Raw genomic sequence first — 21,027 nt, forward strand, 5'->3', positions numbered from 1 at the left:
AACATTAACATGTATCATACTTATGTACGCCAACTGACTGTCACATTTGTTTTCAGTAGCGAGGAATGCCCGTAGTAAAATGTATATTCTAAAAACCATAACATTTGCACATATCTCAGATGCCTTAGTGGTAAAGTCAGTGACTGTGGTGTTCATGGTCCCAGGTTCAAGACCTGCAAGGGCTGTTAATTTATTTTGAGGGCCAGAATAAGGGCTGTTGGATGCAGGTTGATTAAGGCACTTTTAAGCAGTTGTAAGCGGTTTTGCGCAGGTTTGCACGATGATAAGCGGTGCTTAAACACGGTTAAATGGATAAGCGCTTCACAGGTGTAACCTTTGCTTACCATCGCACAGTCCACATGGAAACTTGCTTAGAACTGCTTAAATGTGAGTTAATCACACTTTCCCTACCAGTGCCTGCTCTGAGAGGTAAAATAATAAACACTTCCAGGATTAGAAACCGCAACCGTGTACACCACCCTCAGAGTAACCTACTACTAAGCTATCTGAGATGTACCTATGTCAGATGTGTATTCAGACAGGTTAAAACACAAAAGGAAGGATTGTGTGGAAATAGGGCAAACCGCCATGTACCCAATGAAAGGTGTATGCTATATATATATATATATATATATATATATATATATATGTATTATATATAGAGATGTACATATATGTATATGTATCTATAAAGATATATGGAGATATACATATATGTAGATATAGACGAGTTAAAAACATCTACACATTTATGGAGGAACATATAAATGTATGCAATAATATATCATATATCTATATCTATATACGTGTGTATATATATATATATATATATATATATATATATATATATACACACACACACATACATACGTGTGGATACAGCATCTGAAGTGTTCAAATCTGAGTATAACATGGACCATAGCAATCACACATTCTGCCACCCCCAAATAATATGAACATAACATGAAGAGTATATGCCAAAACACTATTACAAATATGTTCTATGGACATGAGTCAAATAGGGATAGTCACCAACACAACTACAATAACTGCAAATATCCATGACAGAAATACACAGACACCTTTCATTTAGCAAAACTTTATTACATTCCGATGTATTGCCAAAAGGATGCAAGGAATAATATTACCTGCATGCTATACAGGAAGCATTTAACAGTGCCTTAATGAATCAGCCTGCAATTACCATAGTAGTAGTCCACTAAGGGATAGGTGTTCACATAGGGAAAGAACCCCCACACACATAGAATATTTATAAAAGCAGTTCCTACACATCTGCATCTGCTATGTGCACCCACCAACATCTCCCCCACACCCAAACTAATTACAACAATACATACTGTCATACCATAACCAATTATTCACCCACTGTACATATGCTGAAACCTTGACATACCTGGACAGAGCCACGCTAACATGGCCCTATGTGAAATAGTTGCTGTTATTCAATGGAACAGCTGCTGATGTTACAGGGTTTGTTTGAACAAATCCTGTTTCAGAGGGTTGAAAAGTAATTGCACCAGGATGTGTTACCAATTACTGATTATCAGCACAGTATGATACACATTTACACCAAACTAAAGATGTCTGGTGAGCACACTGTAAACCCCCTAACATTATATGCATAGCCATAGAGTCTTGAGCTGGTCTAACATCCTGGCCAGACTGAAACATATGCAGAAGTATTAGGTACAGACACACCCTGCACAAGTAGCAATGTTCAGAAATATAACAGCAGTATTCACATTTAGACCAAATCTTCTAGACATTACACACAATATATTTGTGTTTGTCTCCATACATCTGTTGCAATAGATTTCAAACACCACTTCCAGGCTGTCATCCTCACAAATAAGGCAAAGGGACAACGCCCAAGTGGAGTACTCAATTATACTCCACTGTTGCCATGGTATTGGCTAATGGAGTAGCTGCACTGCTGATGTGCATGTAATTAACTACTTTGGAACACCAATTGGTGATCAGGATAGCACGTTACTGATCTCTAACTATAAAAGGATGACTTGTCACGCATTCAGACCATCTGTATATACCTACAGAACAGTACAAAATACCCAACAGAAGATTGAAACACAAACCGAAAAAGATTAAAATACCAGTCAATAACACCTCCAATTACCAATAAGGTATGTATAACTTTTAGTATGTCTGTGTATGTAGTACCTGTTCTGTAATAATAACAGTGTAATCAATACATATAGTGGAAATAGCTATATTCTAGTGATGTATTGTTGAGCAGTAGTAATGCCTGTAGTATTCTATGTGTGTACTGCTGTAGGTCACAAGGCAAACTCCTCATACACCACAAGGGATGATATATAAGGGCTTGGAATTCACCAGTTCTTTTCCAGCCACTGTCAGTGTCAGGGTTGGTTCAACAAGTATGTGCTGTAACAGGGGATAGTATATGTTGATATATTGTAACAGTACATATGTATGGGTGTATTACTGAGATGAACATGTCAAAGGTGGGCTTGCTTTGCAAATATGATTTGCATTGTGGGATATTGTGCCAATAACTGTGTAATATACAGTATTCTAGGCAGATCTGTATTCCATTTTGCATAGCATTTGTGTTATGTTATGCAAACATTAGCTATGTCTATTGGCAATTACAATACTCAGTAACAGGATACATATGAATTGTATTGATCTGACAGTTTAGCAGCATGATAGCAAAGAAAATTGGAAGAGCTAGGTAACTATCCATGCACATAAGACATGTAATACCCCCCTCTCTAGTATTGTTTGCAAGCAATAACAGCTGTGCATGTGTACATGTTATGCAAATGTGTAGTGACCCTTGTTACAGGGCTGGGCCAAATGGCTATGTGCACACCTACATTTTTATTTTTTTTTTATTTTATTTTACATTTGTTAACCGGGCTAGTCTAGCTGGATATATGTCCATTTTCAGTAGAGGCCCGGGGAGAAAAGCTCCACAGATACTAAATTACAAGGAGACAAATAATAAAATAAATTCAGTACAAAAAGAATATATGTTTAGTAAAACAAAAAAAATAAAATTTGTAGGGAACATAGTCAAAAAATTATTATTTAGTAAAACATAACAAAACATCAAGATTAACAACATATATTTGAAATCTGTTGGAGAGAAAAAAAGTAGAATGGGAGACTCAGAAAGGAATACATAGGCAGAAGACCGAAAGAGGCAATAATGTAGAGTGGAAAGGAATATTTTAATGGAAGAGAGGAGGGGGGAGAGAGAAAGGAGGATAGAGTGGATATTGAGAGTAGAGACACACTGGTTGAACTTTCAGGTTTGTGTAGCCTAACCTCTCATTGCCAACCTAACAGCCACTTGCAAATACTGTATGTAAGGTTGTTCACAGTACTGGTAATGAAACAAGTTGCATATCATCTTTAACTCCAGTGTGACATCTGCAGTAGGAGTGTAAGATGTAGGAGACTGCTGCCCATGTGTAATAGCTGCTTCATAGGTGATGGCTTACACTATCTGATTATATCCTGATCATGTTGATAGTGGCAGTAGAGTCTATTGATACTTGACTCTGTTTGGGGAGTGGGTGTCCGTGCCCAACAGAGCTCATGGTTCTGGTGGATATGTGAGTATATACCCAGAAAAGGATACAGACCTGTTGACACTTGCATCATCTGTAATCAACTATCAGGATGTGATGTGCTCCTCAGATGAAGATTGCTGCTAATGTTAGCTACTATGTTTCTGTAAAAGCCTGTGTTACCACGTCCATAACACAAATATTTACTTGTAAGCATCACCGTCTAAAACATCTTCATAAGCAATAAGTGAACTAAATACAGTACTTGGTACTTGTAGTACTGAATGCTCATACAGGCATGTCCACTAGTCAGCTACTGGTGTTTACTAATGTCAGCTGCGTATGTGGCCATCCCCCAGGGAATGTAATCTCTATGCCATGTACACTGCCAAACCCACCTAACACCACACCCCACACATTGTCTGGGATGCAGCTACAGTGGTAAGCTGGAAGGCAGTCCAGTCTACAGCCATGACTGGACTGGACAGTCATGAGGTGTAGGTTAACACATGCATTTCATCACCACACTCAACACATACCCTTACCAGAACACAGTAAGGACACCCACACATACCACCAGAAATCACAGACATTCACAGAGGCTTCTAAGTATTTAGCCAAGCAAGAGACCTCTCAAGCTGGAATAGACAGACAACAACATACACAGACTGTATGACATAGTTTGCCAAATTGTGCCAATCCTCAGAACACATGGCCAGAAACATGCCCAACAGTACTCATTTGTGAATGCACACTCTAGCACTGTTACACCCCAAGCTATATGAGGGCAAACATACTGTCAGCTGCCTGTCTGCCATGATTAGCCACATACCCATACACTCAGACCACCTTTTAAACTTTGCACATGGCTCTGGCATATTCCATGTTGTGCAGGACCTGTGATGCAGTAGCCTGGACTGCATGGAAACACACATGTAGGAACTGTCATGTCTTGTAGCCCACGCAGGTATGTCCCAAGGCCTGGGTAGCATTTTGCCATTGGCCAGAATGATACTACAGTACAGGGACAAAAGGATTGTATTCCACAATTGTCTAATGTACTGGTGTAATTCAAAAGGTATCCAGTATCTCTCTGCCTGGGATAACATGGTTGACAGACCACGATGCTTTGTCAGACAGGGCCTGCACCTGTCACCCCTGGGAATCTGGATACTGGCTACAGCTCATGCTTCATCATGCAAGGTTCAAGTGAAAATCCACTGCTGTAACAGGGGCAGCCAAGCAATAAACTGTGGGTCTCGCTACTCAATGATACATTTCAGAAACTCAGTATGGACTCACGTCAATCCTTAACATGGAGAACATATCTGTGCAGCGACTGAGATATGGTTCAATGCTCTGGAGAGCACCCCTGCATGACTATGTTATAACACATACCTCACCTCTTGGCCATTATCCTTTATTGGAACACACAGGCCACAGGTGTGTCCATATTCCTGAAGGATATGTACACCCCCACGCTAGTTGCACTTGCATAACTTCAGATGCATTATGCTGAACAACTACCTTTGTGCCAAAGTGGAATCCAAATTGCACCTTGTGACAGATCACCCACCATGTCTCAGAATTCCCAACTGTCATATTGTGCTGTAATGGGGAATATTAGGTTTGAGACAGAAAACCATAATAATGGGTACTCTCAACTATCCCATTATGAACTGGAAAGACTCCTCATGTACCAACATCTGTGCTCAATGCATGTTGGATTTCATTAACCCCAATGACCTGGATCACTATAGTCACACAAACAGGGCTAACAGTATGCTACACATAGTCAGTCTCCAAAGCCAATGTTATGCTTCTTAAGAGTGAAGTGGTGACTGTCATGGAACCCATGCAGATGGACAATGCATGTGCAAATGCTGAATCCTACACAAATGCACTTTAAGCACCCTTGAAACAGAACCAATATTCAACCAAACACAAACAGGAAGGCAAACTGGTGGTACCCTGCCTTAAACTGTACCACAGAAGGTAGAAACTGTTGCAAGAGTGAACACACATGAGTGGAGGTGATCCCTGGTCAGCCTCAGTAAGATGCAGATGCACCATATAAAAACCACACAAAGCTACTATGAAACTAATCAGCCACATATTATGAGGCCAACCACAGAGCATTCTATAGCTGTGTCATGAATCGTAATGGCAACAGCAAGACCAGCCATGCTTCACAGCACTATGGCATGAGAAGTACTGCACCTACAGAAATAGCATTTGTTCATCCAGATAGGGTCTTGGATAACCTAAACCCACTCTCACCTTCCCCCCAACAGGTACACATATTTATATATTCATGTACACTGCAGAGTCCCTGTAATAACAACTATGCAGGTACAAGCTGCACTCTCTAAAGCCATACATACAGCTTGCATGGGACCTGTCAACATCCCAGGGTGTATTTTACACAAATGTCAGAACAATTTGCTCTCCACATACACATCATGTTCAATCATAGCTTCATTTCAATCATAGCTTCATATCAGGCTGTGTACATGCTGAATGGTGCACAGCAACAGTTATCACACCCCACAAAGGGGGAGACACCACTGATAATGGGAAATAGTGCACTACTACCCTGCTGAGTCTGGTCTGTAAGGCCATGAACCTTGATCAACTTATTTGATGTAGTCAGTACAGATGTAGATGACAGTAAGGTTGATTCACACAGCATATCTTGACCTTGCCAGGTCTTAGGGCACCATCACCCATACTGTATTCCAGCTACACTCAGTAAACTAGGTGTATATTCCTATGTCACAGGATTGGTTGGCAACTGGACCACTGGCAGAACCAACACTACAGAGAATGTCTGACTAATACACACACAGCAAACCAGTGCCAGCTACAGTAATTAAGGGTTCATTCCTGGTACTCCCCCTCTTTGTTATCTATACCACACAGGCTAACACAGAAGGCATCTGCCTATTGAAGTTTGCAAATGACTATGACCTCGGAGCAATAGTCGACTCAATGAGTGCTATGGGCAACATACAATAGGGCCTTTGTGGTTCAGATGTGTGGTGTGTGACGTATGGCCACAATCTCACAGCTAAGTATTGCATTGTCATCCCCTATGTTAAAAACCCTGTACCCATGAACTACCACCTAGGCAGCGGTCAACATAATGGAAATTGTGTGTGTATAAGATGCAGCTGGACAGTAGTCTTTCCTTTGATAGTCACTTCATCACACCAGTCAGGTAGTCGTAAGTGGCACCCCTAATCATGACAGGGTGCCATCCATGAATAAAGAGATCATTGTTCAGCTATACTCAACACTCAAGTGACCCATAATATATCACATATTTCCTTTAAGGGTTATTGGCCATGTTCAGATGGCCTACACCGGCCTTTCCAAACCCTAGCTATATTATGTAGCATGATGCCTACCCTGAATAAAGCCATGTCCAACTCAGAGATGTTGGACATGCTACAATTACACATCCTGATTTCAAATAAACACATACTTCATGGACATCCACCTTTCTAGTACAAGGATCATAACACGCCTGACAGATCCTTGTCCCATACACTTTACATACTCCTGCCATACTATGCATCCCTGTCCAGCAAAGCTGCACATTGCCCCTCTTTGAGACATGGTGTGATGACCGCATGGCAAATATATCAGTAACCCTGTGGAGCAGTTCTGTGGCACTGAAAGTTACCTGTCTGTTGGCTACAGCTAGGTAACCTTTCAGCCTAGGCTCATAAATGGCCCAGGGCATATAGCCTACTAGTTCACTATGACCATACATGCCATAGTTGATATCCAACCCTGCAAATACCATCAGGTTAGCCATTGTCTCATGTGTTTCACATGTGCAACACAGGTAATACATGGCAGGATGCTATACTGCTGTACAGTGCCATGTAGATGTATATGGCAAAACACATACATGTAAAACTTTCCATGAGCAAGTCTGCAGGGTCACATGTCATATCCCTTAAGGCTGTGTATGAGCTATATATGTGACATATACACAGCATTAAGGTCTCTTGAATTAATGTGAACACATCCAGGCATGTGCTGATAGGTAAAGACACCAGTACAGGCAAACAGACATGCCCACATCAAGACAACATCCACATGGAGTATGAGCAATGTCATCACTTGACACACACATATATGGTGATAACATCAAATCACCAGTAAGTGCCAAATGCGTTTGAGTTAAACATGTCAGTGGTGTTAGTGTCATGCATATTTGCAAAGACATATTTGTAATCATAACAAATGTGATACACATGTATGTGCAGCTGTACTTCTGTACTTCCCTGTGAGTTACTGTGACCTGTCTCCATCATTTTGTCTTCCAGGTATGTCACATGCCAGGCTGCCACCATACACCCGCATGGAGGATGAAGTCCTCATTCCATACCTCCTTGACAACCATGAAACACTCTTCAGCCATGTGCCAAAGGAATCACAGCACCAGGATGCCCAGTGGGAGGAACTTCGCAGCAGGGAAAATGATGTTGGCGGCCACAATTGCACCTATCAGCAGGTGCACCGATACTGCACTGACCTCATTAGATGGGCGAAACAGCATGCAAACACAATTATCAGGGAACAAGCTGCAACAGGTGGGGGGCCACTCACCCAGCCCCCACTCACACGTACTGAGGAGCTACTGGCCACCCTGGGGACACCTGCAGAACTCCATCCACAAGCTTTAGCTGGTATTGTGGAGGTGGGTGTCTCACATCCACTGAACCTGGTAAGTCACTACTGCACATATAACACAACTATATTTAATATAGTTACATGAGTTACTGTACAATATTTAATGTAACATCATATGCAAGGCATATATGCACACATGCCACATACTATAGTTTGATACTCTATGTATGCACAGATGTGCATACTCCATAGTATAGTCTATTGTACTGGCTTATGTGTTAACATGCACATTGCACCCTGTAGCTATCACACAGGTGTGGATAATGATCTTACTGCTGTGACACTCCTATTTAGGTACCTCTGGCATTTCACAGCAAGAGCAGCCTGTTGCTGGTGAGATTGTCATTATTTATCAGACTTGATAATGCACAGATCATATTAATTGCATGCTATCTGTCATGTGGCCATTTCACACATGTACACATAATGTATGGTGGTCCTGTTAATATATACAGGTCAGACCTGCAATGCATCACAGTGGTTACCCATGTGGAATAATTGAAGAGTATATAAACACCTACACTAAACCTTACAAACTGTCATTGCCAGATGTGTGGACAGCTGTAAATACAATGGTGGAGGTGTGGTTCACTGTAGGGACATGTACTACAGATCAGCATTATACATGTGGGGAATACAAACAGTACTATACAGAGAGAATATGTGTGCACACACTCTAATTGTTTTGGAGCTGGAGTATGACCAGCCCACAGGATTCATCTTTGTGGATTATACCCTTGCTATGAATGTCACACAATGTCATGAGTTATCTGACATGTCCATGATATTTTGTGGGCTGACTGCAACACTGGTTAACTATCCTGCAAAACATGATATCTCACATCCCAAACATACCACCCTTTGTCTGCATAACCCTGTCCTCAGTGGAGCATATGACATCTATGAGTGTATGCCATATGGGACAAAACTGACATATGAAATAGATAACCATCACAACCATTGGACAAAACATGTTTACACATGGCCATGGAGGAGGACCATAGACATGAAGCAACACACACAGTAGAAGGGATGTACATGTGTGTACACCCTGTTGTACATTGGCTCAACACAATACAACTATGGCCTTTGTGTAATGGTGATATTGCAGATGTGACACACTAAACATCATACAGGCATGTGCACAGCTTGTGTAGGCATGACATAAAACCACCACAAAACATGTCTTGAACATCTTGAGTGTGTCATGATATGAAAGCTTTCACCTATACAGTATCCAAATACATACATGTGTTGCACAACATACACATACAATCACAGCAGGCCACAGATGCAGTACATTCACCTTGCTGGTGTCCGATATCACTGTCATGGTTGCTCCTCATGTGTGTGAGGCACACATATGACATGTGGGACATGAAGTACTGCTAAGTTAGCCATGTCTGGGCATAGTTGCCAGGCATCAGCAATATGGTTGCAAATGTGCAGGGGTGTCATCTCTATACCCTTCGGTGACCTGTGTCACACATTCCACATTAGGGTTTAGTGTGTATACACCTCAGTGACGTGGGTCACATTCCACATTAGATATGTATTGTATCTGAACACAGTCATGGCTATGAATTGTGTCTGTAACTCACACTGCATAGCAATAGTGAAGCCACATGATTACCTGCAATGGCTATACACATCAGCTCAATGTGCAGTATGTCACTGTATATCTGTAGGGCGGACTGACAAAATTGAGTCAGCTGAAGGTCCATGTTAGTATAACACATCCCTGCATTGGGACACCATTACCTCACTGTATATTTGAAAGGACATCATTGTGTTGAACATGTATGCACATCATTCAACACTTCAGCAGAAGACATGTCATACTGCATGTGATTGGCAAGGTCATATGCCACACATCGGGCTGGTGTACTGTTAACCTGTGCTGGTCTGTGGCACCATTGCAAAGTAGGGACAGCCATGTCAAACGTGTGCACAGCCACATGCAAATTATCTGTAGACTCAGCTCAGGGGTAAGCAAAATAATGTTGAACAGACATGCACTGCTTCAGGGGAGATATGTAAGCTAGGGCTCAGGCAAACATAGTATTCATTCAACATACCCTTCTGCTCATGTCCTCCTCATACATAGGAGCAGTGACCAAACACAAAGCATCAGTGGCAGATGTACACAGGTCAGTGATAGTCTATTTAAATGTGGGGTATGTTGCATAAAACATGGCAGTGTGGTGCAATGGTGCATAGCGCATGCATTCTGTTGCAGGTTTGGGGCATAACCTACTAACACAAATGGTGCAACACAGGGATATATGCTAACTACTACTATAATTGTGTAAGGTGCATGCCTTCTGCTATAACACATGCATGCTGTTGTGTGCAACTCAGGGATGTATGATAACTACCACTATAATTGTCTAAGCTGAAAGCCTTCTGCCATATCACATGCATGTTGCATGCCGTTGGGTGCCATATTATGTGTCTGTCTGTGTCTGTGTCTGTCTGTGTCTGTCTGTCTGTATGTTTGTCTCTGTCTGTTTGTCTCTGTGTGTCTGTACTGTGATGTATAACTTGTAATGTACAGTTCTTGTCTGTCCATCACAGGTGTTGATGTAGGTGCATTGACCTCCTGTGGTCCACCTGATGTTAGTGTCCCCACAGACTCTAGCAGTGATGATGAAAGTATGACTGAGGCACAGGCAGGGTTGTCAGGGGCTGAATCTGTGCCACTGGTTGCCATTCCACCTGTATCCCCCTCATCCCTGCACACAGTTCTCATGCCTAAACATGCCCCATCACCAGTGGCCATAGTGGAAGGACAGTTGGCGGGTGGTAGCATAGAACAGGAATGTGTGGAGACTATGGAAGGTGTGCTTGCACACCATGATCCCAGCCAACTGACTGGTGATGTCTCACACAGGCATGTGCCCAGGGCTGCTTGTAGGAGGTCTTCTGGCCAACATGCCCCTGCAAGACATAGCACATCAGCTGGTGTCACCAGACACATGTTTCAGGCTGAAATGGAGGCACAGACACATGTTGAATGGCACAACAGAGAAGGTTTGAGGCTTTGGAGGGCTGCTGTCCATTCTTTAACTGACAACATCCAGGCAATTGCAAATGCTCACCATCATCTTGCAGATGTTTTGGATAGACGATTTTGTGACATGGTGGGAGTCCTTGACCATGGCATGTCAATCCTCGAGCGTGGGATGTCTGTGCTAGAACATCTGGTGGGAGTAAGGCATTGGGCACATGGACGTAGGCCAGCTACATCAACTGTTGAAGGTCTACGTGAACATGCTACTTCACATGCCCGCTCCCATATTGGCGGTACAAGCAGCAGTGCAGCTGGTACTGTGCTGTCCACACCAGGACACAGCAGGCCATGTGCACATGGTCCTGGATGGTCCCAACAGGGACACGGTTCCAGTGGACATGTGTCATCAGACATTACCCAATCTGGACCTCTGTCTGGTAGTGGCTGCGCAACCCCTGGCAGGTGCAGGTCACGTGGCCGTGGTCGGACACCATAAACTGTAAAACCTGCCCTATACAGTCTGCAGCTGTCAATAATACCCCTGTGTAGGCCAGCCACATGCCAGACTTGTGTGCATACACACACACACACACACACACACACACACACACACACACCAGAAACAAATGAAGGGCACCTCAACACACACAAACATAACATCCACACACTCCCAATGATATAAAAGTCCCTAACCCACACACATGATGTCATCCAATGGTGCAGTCTAGGCCTGTGGCAAACATTATCACCCTGTGCATATGATGATGCCTGTGCCACATCCCTGTTATCCACACCATCAGTGCAGGAACATGCTCATATGGTCTGATGCACAGGGTGAACATACTAGGAAGACAATTGTAGATTACCATTGTTGAGTAGTGTTGACAGCCAGCAGGCATACCATGTACTACAGTTTTAGAATGGATTTTGTACTTTTGACAGTATGTATCATGTGTAACAACAGTAACTGCATGTTGATCTTGATGTTCTGCCTTCCTCTTTCATGTGTAATTGCATGTGTCAGGTGATGTCAGTGTTTTCAGTTAGTGTCCCATATGTAAATGTAGACTACTCACAGGTCTGTATGACAATATCTGCATGCACTTTATAGCTTCCACATTACAGTTATAATCTCCCAAGTTTCAAACATGTTTACTGATCTAATGATCCAAGAGCATGATAGCTGTGTAGTAAGCTACTGTGGCCAGAGCCATCACATCCATAGTGGGTGACATCACAGGTATAGTTACCTGGAGTGGGGAGGAGGTAAAAGAGTGGTTTAGCAGATGACAAGGGTAAAGGCCAGTGGAAAATGTGGTTTCTCATTGGGAAGCAGTAATACCCACTCTCATGACAGAATGCAAACACACATGCACACCTACACACTCAGGGATTCACAGACACAGTAACACACACACACACAGTTGTTAGTGCTGGGATAAGAACCCCTGCCTATGTGCAAATCATCATTATAGTACAACGCAATTACAAGGCGCGCCACATAGATTACACATGTACAGGTAGTCAGAATGGCCTAAGATCGAGGACATCAACAGGGATACTAGACTGCGGTGAGTGTATGTGGGGAAGGGGGTTCATCAGTAGGCTATGGAGCAACAAGCCTCACCCCAGGACTTACACATTTACAAGCGGTTAGAGTGCCCTTCTAAGATTGATGACATCAACAGGGATACTAGATTGCATTGAGTGGATGGGGGGAGAGAGTCTTATCATTTCACTATGGTAAAATACAGCCTCACTCCAGGGACCAGATAGCCATACATATACATACACACATACACACACACACACACACACACACACACACACACACACACACACACACACACACACACACACTGTGCCATTCACAAAGATATACACCTATGTCACACACATACAGACACTTGACATGTGTGAGATTCAAACCCCTGCCTATGTCTTGCTTTCCACACTTCACTCTGTACAGATGTCTACAACAATGTACAGGAGAGCAAAAAATATTTGGGATGTATTCCCTACCATACGTGACATATATGGACACACACACACCCACATGTGCCAGTACTGTGAATCAAACACCTGCCTATCTCATGATAGGAATTACAGAGTTACAGCACTATTGCATGTACTACAAAGCTTACTGACTCTTTCCTTTGTCAACTGTGCTGATATATGCACAATATATACACAGGGGAGGTGTTACTGTTACAGGTGACAAGAGGTTTGCCTTCAGTGTCACCCTTACTGCATTCTACATTGTGTGTCTTCCCCTTCAGTTAACAAAACCATGGCTTAGCAGTTACACAGGTTATTGTAGGAATGGTTGTAACATACCTGTGAGCTGTCCTCAGTAATCATTCATCTGCAAAGTAGCCCCACCACTTAGTAGTTATGTCCAAACATCTGTCCATAACTAAAGTACAGCTTACTGTACTTTGAGCATATCACCTTATACACTTGGCAATGTTGATTCTGCATTGCAACTGCATGATGTACTAAGTCACCAGTCATCTTCAAACATCAGACACTGCACACGCATGGAATCTAAACACACATCAATACATGTACACATATGCAGTCTCCATCAGTAAGTGGACTAGCAGGTCAAGGGGATACATTCCACACCACCCCCACACCATGTGTGAAACCTAGCTGAACATTACTCAATAATGGATGTTGTATTCATGTACTGGTAGGACACACAACCACCTTCACTGAGTAGCTAAGTGTACATTTATGCCAACAGCACATATCAGCAAGACACACACAGAGCAATATTCCATGTCATGATCCCACAAACTGTTAGTTGGCAGTTCCACTGTGAAGCCAGGGTACTGTAATGGTCAACAGTAAGCACATCATATTTGCCACACACACACACATCATATTTGCCACACACACCTCTTGATTACTGGAAGAGTGCCAGCAATGTGCTCTGTTTGAGCTAGGCATTACACTTGTTCAAGTATGTGCATGGTCTGTGGCTTATAAATATCTCACCCCAGCATGTTTTGGCTATTGTGGTAATAAGGTTAATGTCCAGACAGCACACAGCATGCATGGTTTGCAATTGTTGACATGGGGTATATGTAGGAGCTGTGGGTCACACATGGCTGCACATGTCATGGACATATCACATGTAACTACTCAGGAACATACAGAGCATAGCTGTATTTCCCTGAGTCTGTCAATACAGGCCATGTGTGTAGGTCCTATGATCCTGTTATTTGGGTATGTTTGTAGGCATTGCATTTGGTGGACATGTCTAATGACATACATGCCACATGGATTGTTGTATGATATGATAGGTGTCACGGGTGACCAGTAGAGAGGGAATATTATCTCTCTCAACATAGATATCAAACCTTATGTACTGTTAGCATTCAGCAGCCATGGACCTATCTTCCATGTGCATGGGTGTAATGAATGTAGCCACCTGTATGTACAAAGGACAACAACAGCTATGGTATGTCCATGTATGTTGTATGAGTGTGGGATGTACATATCCAGGGCAGGTATATCTATGTCATATCCAACCATGAGGTTGTTGTTTACTGGTGTATAGCAACAGTCAACTGTGTTACTGCTGACAACATCCGAGGGACCCTGGTATGTGTACAACTGACCTGGTTACAAACAGTGATATTACTGCATTGCATAACACATTATGCAACTGTGTCAGTACATGGGTACTTTGCATAGTTGATGTAGGGCTAGGTACGGTCCACCAGTTGAAGGTCATTTGGTGTTGTACCATAATATTTCATACTACATTTATGGCTGTGTGTTGGTAGCCTGAGGACATGGTGGTGGATGCATATGAGGATACAACCTAGAATGCAGCTTTTGCCACTGTCACCTGTACCTGACTCATCTGTGATGAATTATGTTGGAGTAGTGGTATTTACTTGTGAGTAGCCTTTATGAATATGTGGACACGGCCACCTGGAGTGGTCCATATCAGTGTTATGACCCTCATGTCTGGATCTGAGCTATATGGTGGTAGTGCTATTGTGCACTACAGAGCCTTCAGCCATGTGTTCCTCACTGTACAGATGTCAGTATTCTCCATTGTAGGTTCTACATTGAGCAAATGGATTACAAAAGCCACACATATAGCATTGGTTAGCTTAAGCATCCAATGCAATTGTCTTGTAGGTGTCAGGGTGTTACTTCTGTGTTTAGGACATTTGCCTTGGAATGGCACTATATAGGTAAATGCGACCTAGGTATTATATACACTCCCTTGAATCATGGATGCATGTGATCTGTGACAAAGGCTTGTCTTCTTTCAGTCATGTCATCCCAGAATGACAGACACTGGGCAACCTCATAATTACAGCAGGACATTGGCTCATTGTTTTGGTCAAGCAGTTGCCACTCGTACCATGGCATCACTGTGAGTGCCAGTATTGTGCTTGGTATCAAATGCTGCATCTAAGGTGACGGACAGCAGCAGACATTGTGTAGATGACCAATGTCAGATATACTTAGTGGAGCGGTCCTGCTAATAATGACAACTACTAACACAGCCGGGTGAGGTCATCTTGACACCTGCACCTCAGTACCATTAGACAATGGGGCTCACATATTATGCTTGCACATGCCACTGTTCCAAGTATAATGCCACTGTCCACAACCTAATATCAATGTATGCCTTTCATGGCAGCAATGTGTGTGACACATGCTGTACTTTGCATCCACCTGTATGTCCCAGTTAACCAATTGTCTGTCACTTCCACACATGCATGATTGTGTATACTTCACATGTATATGGCAGTACTTCATGTACATGTATGCATGTGTATCACACAGCACAGACGCAGATATATAATTTATGGGCCACATACAGGTATCTGTTAGTAACATAGCTGTAAACCTGTGTGTTTACAATGGGAGTCCATTACAATGTGTTCTGTAAGTCTAAGTGTATGAGCATGCCCACTGTGGCCTTCTGTGGTTAGAATCAGATTGCATCCCAAACAGTCCTGTGGTACTAAGTGTATGAGTGTACCCACTGCCACCTTGTGTAATTTGAGTCAGTGCTTCCAAACAAGCCCTTTGTTTCTAAGTGTATGAGCATGCCCAGTATAACCTTGTGTAGTTGGAGTCAGAGTGCATCCCAAATGGCCCTGTGCTACTAAGTGTATGAGCATGGCCACTGTCACCTTGTGTAATTGGAGTCAATGCATCCAAACAAGTCCTGTGATTCTATGTGTATGAGCATGACCACTGTAACCCTGTATAGTGATAGTAGTTGTCCATTCCACAGATGGGCATACTCCAGTTCAGGCTTGTTGTGCTACAACTATACCTCTCAGGCCTACCTATGTCTTACCTGCAGATGATGTGTCTTGTTTGTGCATACAAGTTGTAATGGACTCCTACTTTAAACACACAGGGTTACCGCTATGTACATCTTAACTGTCAGTATCCCTGTTGATGTCCTCAATCTTAGAAGGGCATTCTGACTGCCTTGAAATGTGTAATCTCTGTGGCATGTCTCGTAACTGTGTAGTACTGTAATAGTGATCTGTAGATAGACAGGAGTTCTGATCCCACCACTGGCAACTGTGTGTGTCAGCAAATGCCTGAGTGTGTGTTTGTGTCTGCATCCTGTCACGACAGCGGGTTTTACTGCTTTCCAAAGAGAAACCACCTTTTGCACTGACCTTTATCCTTGTCATCTGCTAAATCACCCTCCCCCCTTCCCACTGCAAGTAATCAGTCCTGTGATGTCACCCAGCTCAGAAGCAGAATCAGATTAAGTGTAATTGTATGGGTTCTGTGGCACATACCCCAACTGCATACCACTCTACTAGTTACCTTTACATAGGCAAGACTTGTAAGCACAATACTGACAAGTGTGTGTGTGTGTGTGTGTGTGTGTGTGTGTGTGTGTGTGTGTGTGTGTGACTACCCTGTAGCCAGGCATACACATGTGTTATGTCTTTTAACATGCTGCTCACCATATTAGTCATCTGTGGTGAGTGGAGTCTACAAATTATTACATAGTTAGGAATAGAAAAGAATAGACAGTCAAGAATGACTACTGTTGGGTATGTTATTTTCCTGTGCCACTGTCGAGCAGTGACACAGAAGCAGTCCCCAGGGTGTATTTCCATACTCATCATTCCCCCACCCAAACCCCACAATCCCCGGGGTATAGTTCCTTAGCCATCATTCCCCACTGAAACTCCACATACACAACAACCATCCCTTCTCTGGAGAACTGATTAAGATTTAAATGTTATAATACAAGAGTTGCCTCTGTTTTGTGTACACGTCAATTCCTTTGGAACCCTTCTGTGTCACATAGGGTGCTCAGACATGTTTATATATATGGCTATAGCTGTGTCTGTGAATATGCATATATATATATATATATATATATATATATATATATATATATATATATATATATATATATCTATATATTTAGTATTTATTTATAACAGTTGTACATATGTAGACTTGTCTATGTTGTTTCACAGAGTTCAGTACATTCAAGGGTACTGTACATATGTACACAAAGTGACTGTCCCATTTGTTTTCAGTACTGTGGAATACCTGTAGTACAATGTGTATTCGAAAAACCATGAAACATGTATACAACCCAGATGGCTTACTGGTAAGTCCAGTGACTATGGTGTGCATGGTCCAGGGTTCAAGACCTGCAAGGGTTGTTAATAATGACATTTAAGACTGAATAAAGCAGTTGTAAGTGGGTGTAAATGTGTTTTCACAACAGTATGCAGCAGGTACACACGGTCAAAAGACATGTAAAACTCACAGTACTCTTGAAATGCCCTTCTTTGGTAATCCTGCTGATGGCATTCATTGTGACATACACCTTTGGGGAAGAAGTACTTCAGTAATGTGTGTTGTGTGTACTATAACTGCGTACTGCTGTAGTGTAATAAACTAGTTAGGTAAGGCTTCAAATACCAGATATGACAGGTGTGTGTGTGTGTGTGTGTGTGTGTGTGTGTGTGTGTGTGTGTGTGTGTGTGTGTGTGTGTGACTTGTATCCTCTGTAGTGGTGGTTGTAAGTGTGTGACACCTGTATGCAATGTGGAGGGGATTTTGCATATATTTTATTTTGGCAGTACTCTACATCACCATGTCAACCATACAGGGATAACAGATGTTCATTAGCTGTGAGGCTGGGGTGCAAAGCCATACCCATACATGTGACATCAAAGCCAGCCAATCACAGTTAGCAACCCCACTATTACCCAGAGCACACACTCAACCATGTGTCATACGCACACACATGCCTAGGCAACAGCCAATATGTGGGTAGTACACTGCATGTTGGCCACTGTTAGTAACTATGCAGTGATAGCAGTGGGCTACAGAGGGTATGTCACCCTGGCCATCTATCCAATATGCATGTACATTCACACAGTGCACCTCCACCATGTTCCCCAATGGACACCTGCACCACCTATGGTGCCTTCACATGTGACTCACAATGGACATATCATGCCTGACAACATGCTTACAACTGCTTTACAGTGCCTTATTCACTGTGTATCCATCTGCCCTTGTTCTGCTTAGCAACAAAATAAACAACCTCTGCGAGTCTTGAACCCAGGACCATGCACACCATAGCCAAAGAGATTCACCTCTAAGCCACCTCTGATATGCATAACCCTGCTGTATTCACAAACATATCATCCGGCCCAGTCATTCAACAGTACAGAGTATGTATTCTAACATGCAGATGTATGTGTGTGTGAAAATATATTGTCTACACAGATACAAATGTATGTATATATATATATATATATATATATATATATATATATATATATATATATATATATATATATATATAGAGAGAGAGAGAGAGATATATATATATATATATATATATATATATATATATATATATATATATATATATATATATATATATATATATCCACATATGTGTAAGCAGATATTTATATCTATATAGGTATATACGGACATACATCTGTAGATAAGGTGGGAACGTAGCAGAAACATATATGTCCACATGTACCATGAATGGGGTTGACAGGCATAAACAACATACGTCATGCACGAATAGGTATTCCCTCCACAGCAAAACATGTCTGACCTGCAATACGCTACCAACTGTTGCAGATCCCATAACCAGGACTTTACACAACAAGGCCACAAGATGTTAACAGTACCCCATCCCACCTGTATGATGTCAGGCTGGTATCAGTAACATATCATGCAGTACAGTCAGGCTCATAATGACTCCCATTTTGCAGTCATCTGTTACCTTTGTTAGCCAGAGTCCCATACTGTTGGCCTGCACTACAGAGATGTAGAATTGAAACTACAGTGGTCCCAGGACTGAACCCTGAGGTACTCCACCTGGCACTTGTCTGGGGATGGATTTGGAGACAGTTACACCTACAGTTTGGGTTCTGTCAGTAAGCCATGTGGAAAACCATCGAGTGGCATAGGGATGTATAGCCGGATTAGTGCGTTAATCTATGTTTCCAGACTGGTGTATGGTATTGAAGGGCTTGGCGAGGTCCACATAGGTGTTGTGGACTGCCTTACCCTCTTCAACAGCTATGCAGACTGAGTCAAAGCAGACAATCCATTTCAAGAGGCAAGATTGGCCCTCCATGAGCCTAATCTGTGTGGGGTCCAGTGTTTGAAGGTTGCCAATGTCTGTGTTCCAAACTTCCCTGATAATGCATTCCATGGCCATGCAGATCAGGCTCATCACACTGATGTGACAGTGGTTCCAGGGATTCAAGGTGGATCTCCCCTTGTGGAGTGGGATAACTGCAGCTGTGCACCACTCAGTGGGCACCAGGCCTGATGCGAGGTTATGATTACACATGACAGTCTGGTCCCACGGATGATGTATTCTTAGCTGTGGATAGTGCAGTTTCTGCCTGTATGGCCATGATTACTGGCCAATGGAACTCTGTTCATATTGCCATTGGCCCTTTTGGGCATGAGAGGGGGTGACTGTGGCACTAAACCAATCCACCAGGATATTGGCACAATCCGTGGGAGCAATCTATGTAATGCCATTCTGTCGTAGCTCAGAGCCCTTCTCAGCATTGCCTGTTAGATTCAGGACATAACTATAGAATGGTGTGTGGTTGTCTGTGGAATCTGTGGTGATTTTAGTTACATAAACCAGCTTTGGAGGATTCCATGGGGGATCTCAACATCTTACTGTGGCTGGTAAAGGAATTGTTTGCATCCTTGGCATATCCTTTTTGCTTCAACAGTGTCTCCCTTCTGTTGTATACTCTTTTAATGGCAGGAGACCACCAGACTGGCTTGCTTATTTGGGAGGTGAGCATTGTGGTTCCATGTGGGATGTCAGGAATCATGCACAAGTGGATGTGCTCATACAATACCTTAGTACAGGATTCATCTGTAGAACTGCCAGCTCCTGTCTCCATGGGTGTCACAAACATTGTCACTTGCCTTGTGTAGCATCAAGCTGGCTTTGGGGAGGTCTTTTATGGACAACTATATATACATTCATTTCACATGTTCACTTTGATTAGCCTATACTGGGATTACTGTGGTGAAACCTCAGTCTCATGTACTGTTGTAATGGCTTAGTGGTTAGTTACTGTGACTATAATGTACAGTGTCCTGGGTTCATGTCCTGCAAAGGTGGGGTATTTTTGTCCGGCCAGGACAGAGATTAATGCATACAGACTAATTGTGGAAATTAGGTTAATTACC

Source organism: Protopterus annectens, chromosome 13.part0 (genome assembly GCF_019279795.1).
Source record: "Protopterus annectens isolate FY-2018-M chromosome 13.part0, PAN1.0, whole genome shotgun sequence".
In the NCBI taxonomy this organism is placed as follows: domain Eukaryota; kingdom Metazoa; phylum Chordata; order Ceratodontiformes; family Protopteridae; genus Protopterus; species Protopterus annectens.